Source organism: Notothenia coriiceps, unplaced genomic scaffold (assembly GCF_000735185.1).
Source record: "Notothenia coriiceps isolate Sejong01 unplaced genomic scaffold, NC01 NC01_scaffold00036363, whole genome shotgun sequence".
In the NCBI taxonomy this organism is placed as follows: Eukaryota; Metazoa; Chordata; class Actinopteri; order Perciformes; family Nototheniidae; genus Notothenia; species Notothenia coriiceps.
In genome coordinates, this window is record NW_011369064.1 from 62,468 (window position 1) to 66,951 (window position 4,484).

The 4,484-nt window shown below is 41.0% G+C and overlaps 1 protein-coding gene across 1 annotated transcript in view; it reads left to right on the top strand.

The window, feature by feature from the left end:
- Positions 1–4,198: 4,198 nt before the first annotated feature.
- The window catches only part of unc45b (unc-45 myosin chaperone B), an 8,701-nt gene continuing 8,415 nt past the window's right edge, over positions 4,199–4,484 (top strand). Inside the window, exon 1 of the mRNA XM_010792160.1 lies at positions 4,199–4,307. The gene's annotated coding sequence lies outside the window, so the exon portion shown is untranslated. The remainder of the gene's footprint in view (positions 4,308–4,484) is intronic.

Sequence of the window (4,484 nt, forward strand, 5' to 3'; positions counted from 1 at the left end):
TTCAGGCTGACATTATTAGTAGTTGAGGGGCTTAAGAGGGGGTGCTCGAAGTCCAAGAAAAAAAAACTCTTCAAAGCAACAGTTTCACTACAAAACTAAAGAACCCTATGTTTCCACCTATGTTTCTTACTCTCTTACTTGCTACCCTTTGCCCTCAACCTATTCTAAGGCAGTGCTTGTTCTTCCGTCTGTCTGTGTCTGTGTATTCTCTTGTTCCGATTAACCCCAGCCAAATATGTTCTTGTTTTGTGTCTATATCTACGCCGGGATCCGGAGTCGAGGCTGATCTTCTTGCTGTGGTCGTGTGTCCTGGATCCTCTATGCTGAGTTCTGGATTAAGTCGTGGACTTCGGGTCGTGGCTAAACCTGTCTCTGCGGTCCTGCCTGGGTCTCGTCATGCTGCCTCCTTGAAGGCTCCCACAGGATTGTAGTGGACATCTTCGTAGATTCATCTTCTTATTACAGACACATGCATTTCCTAACATTTGGACTACCTATGCTGTAAAATGTATTATCTCTTCGATTTACACACGGCATCTATTGCACGTCTGTCCGTCCTGGGAGAGGGATCCCTCCTCTGTTGCTCTCCCTGAGGTTTCTCCCATTTTTTCCCTTTAAACTGTGGGGTTTTCTCCGGAAGTTTTTCCTTGTACGAAGTGAGGGTTTAATGATAGAGTGTGTCGTTTTTTCTCATACTGATATTCTGAACAATCTCTGCGGTTGTATTAGCTGTAAAGTCTCTACTGTAGGCTATTTTTATTATATGTACAGCACTTTGGCTCGACCAAAAGTCGTTTATAAATGTGCTATATAAATAAAACTTGATTTGATTGGATGTCACAGACTGATAAATATGACAGTCCATAATCGCTAAGCATGTAGGTGACATATGTCTCTCTTGCACACTGCCATGTTTCACTCAGAATTCATGCCAGATAATAACAGATAATCTAAGTCCAATATGAAACATTGAATTCATTATGGCATTAAATTGCATACAAAACAAATGTATTTCACCGACAGAATAGTACAACATAAATCTCTATGAGAATTGGCTCCCATCAGGACTGACTGTGGAAAGGATAAACGCAGGGGGAGCGGGACAGCCTCCTGGCAGCATCTAGGGAGCTGCAACAGATGGGGTGGTGGCCTCATTCTGGGTTGAGTCTGAACCAGCCCAGGCACCAACCCCCAAGAGAGAGGGCAATCCCTGCTCTGGATGCTACACCAACCAGCAGGGAAATGGATCGACTGAACAGCTTCTCTCTCTCTCTCTCTCTAGGCCTCCCAAGCGTTTTTTCACATCTGACCCCTGACTTGAGAGTACTGAGGAGGACTGTGTAATCTAATGCCTCAGGATGAGAACGTTGAGGATATCATCATCAACAACAACCAATTCAACAGTTAAAAACACACCCTTGCCACTAACTTGGAACCATTTTTTTTTCTTTCAATCAAGTACTTTGTTCAAAGTATTTATTTTTCAAGTTGTACGAAACTGGGTGTAGCTCAACTCTGTAAAGGGCCAGAAGGAGTGGCTCATACTGTTGTTGTCATCTGCATGGCCCTGAAGAAATGCTGTGTGGCTACATAGTAGAGAAGGCATAATAAAGCTGACATTCACATAGAAAGAGTCACACAACAAGCCTCCTCTCCCTTCCCCTGTCTACTTCTCTGTTAACCCTTGGAATAGATAAGCTAAAGTGAGTGTATTGTAATCACAGCCTCTTCCCTGATGACAGTGTGCACAATGCCTGTATGTATGCATGTGTAAGGAAGTAGGCACAGAGCTGTTCCATTAACTAATAATGGTTTGACTTTATCACATAATTAACAATATTTTGGCATGATTTACATCCTCTAATTTATTTGTTATAAGATGTTATATAAGGTGATCCAAAGTGTCAAAAACGACCATTCTCTACAAATAACCAATGGAATGAATAAGATACTGGGACAGTCAGTCCATGGTGTTATTATTTATACATAACATGTCAGATGCTGAATAACTATCGATTCTTGATTTTGAACAATTCTAGGCAGATGTAGAAGAGTACTATTAGTAAAAGCTGCAATACTGCAAATGTGTGTCAATGTATACTTTGTATTAACACATGAAGTATGATAAGCAACTAGTAATTACATTTGTAAAATACATGTAGTGGAATCAAAAGTACAACATTACCCTATAAAATGTAGTGAAGTAAAAAAGTAACATAATGTAAAAATATTCCTCACTCATTACAGGGTTTACATCACAACTGGCGTAAGTTCAGTAAACATTTAAAAACCTCAGTAAATCCATTACATTGGCCATTAACACCGGGCAAATGGGGAAGCTGTTTGTCAACTAAATGAGAAGTGTTTTGTTTTATATACAATCTATGGTTTCACTACAGCGACACTGTTGCAATAAAGCCGGTAACGCTACTGTTAGCCGTTTAGCTAGCCGCAAGCTAATGTTGTTGTCTATCGCTTGGTTAGCTATTTAGCTTAGCTTAGTTACATTTCAAATCCATGATGGAGAAAACCATAACGGTAACGTTAGTGTTTGAGATGCTTTAATTTCAAATTGGAAGCACTTGGTTTTATATAAACATTTGAAGTGGAAACAAACGGCGAGAGAAGCTAGCTAACAAAGGTATGAGCTCATTCAAAGGCTTTGGCCATGTTGAAGCCCTCCGCCCTGACAGCTCATATTAATGTTTTCGTGCAGCTAACGTTACGCTCCACAGGAACAACGGTTGCTGCATTCAACACAGCAACAAAGATCTCAACAACTTGTGCGACCGGGAGAAAAGGAACTTACCATCACTGCGCTTTATCTCCACATAAGTACCAACGACGATCTTCCCAAAACACGACGCCATTCTACATTACTTTAAATGATCAGAAACAGTACTAAATACTTATTATGAACCGGGTAAATGCAGTTACTTCTTGTCTTTGGCCGTCTTTGGTCGGGCAGGAAGATGCAGGAGAGAGGCAACAGAATGAGCTAGCATTGAGTAGCTACCAAGACTAGTAAAGCATTTCCGGTCTGGTATTTTTCAAAATAAAACCATGTGCAATCTTGAATTACATTGCATGAAGAAGAAGAACCAAAGAAAGGGATGAGTCTAAAAAATAGGGATTGTAAAGCAGGTATAAATTATGAGGAATATTGCTTGTGTAAGGACAAATAATTCATACATTGCTGATAATATTTCCCCATAAGTAAATCATCTGAACAGTTCTTTCAGCACTTTGATTAATTAAACAGACTTAATACCTCTTTGGTAGTAAGTGTTGCTCTTATTGTAGTGGATGGCTTATGCCACCTGGTGGCACCAGGGCCAATGTTTCTCTTTATTTTGTGTGTGTTACTTCATCATAACCGTACCAGAAACAGGACGAAATTAACAAAACTGTATGATTTGCAACCTTACCCTGCTTGTCTGGTAGAAGATCTGGTAGGGTCAACGTGTTTCCACAGTATAAGGTTGATTTCCTGTGTTATACCACAAACACACACACACACACACACACACACACACACACACACACACACACACAGACACTCCTCATGCAGACCCGTGTACTGCCACCATCTTGGTGTTTTCGTTGATTTCTCTCTGCNTGGTAGGGTCAACGTGTTTCCACAGTATAAGGTTGATTTCCTGTGTTATACCACAAACACACACACACACACACACACACACACACACACACACACACACACACACACACACACACACACACACACACACACAACTGACCCCAAATTATTGGGCTCGAGATCATTCTCTTTCTAGAAGCTACCAGGTTCTTCTGTGGTCCTGCAGCTGTCAGCCCCCCCACCTAACTATCTCCATACGCACACCTCCTTTAAACTCCCTCCTGCCACTTTGGCAACAGGCATTTGCTGGTGACTTCTCAGCTGTCTGTGCCCTAAATAGACCTTATCAGGAGCAGACCACCTTTGAGGGTGGTCCCTCTCACAGATTTTATTGAATGGAAAATATTTGTTATTCATAGAGCCTCGGATATTTAAAAAAACACCAATAATTTCTTTGCAAACCAAGTCATCATGGTTTATAATGACTTTTGAAACAAAGTTGTTCTTTGAGGTATTAGAGTGCAAGCAGTCGACCCCTATTTTTGATGGATGGTCCACCTTGGTTCTGTCCCACCTCATTGAGATTCAAATATAAATGTGGTGTTAGTGGGGGGAAGTTTCATGAGACAAAAAAGTTTGTCACAAAGATTACAGAATAGAGATTCATATAATCTAAGCAGAACAAGAGACACAGCACACAATCCTAAAGGTACTGTACAGCTTGTTTGTTTTTCATTATCTATTTGATTTTGGTATGCAGACAGTATAGGTAGGCAGGAAGATTGTGCCTACATGATTGTAGATAGTGTCTGTCCATTGGGAAAGTGGCATGTTCGAAGGCTCCAACTGGGGTACGAGACTGTGCCCAAACTGCCAAGGCACACAG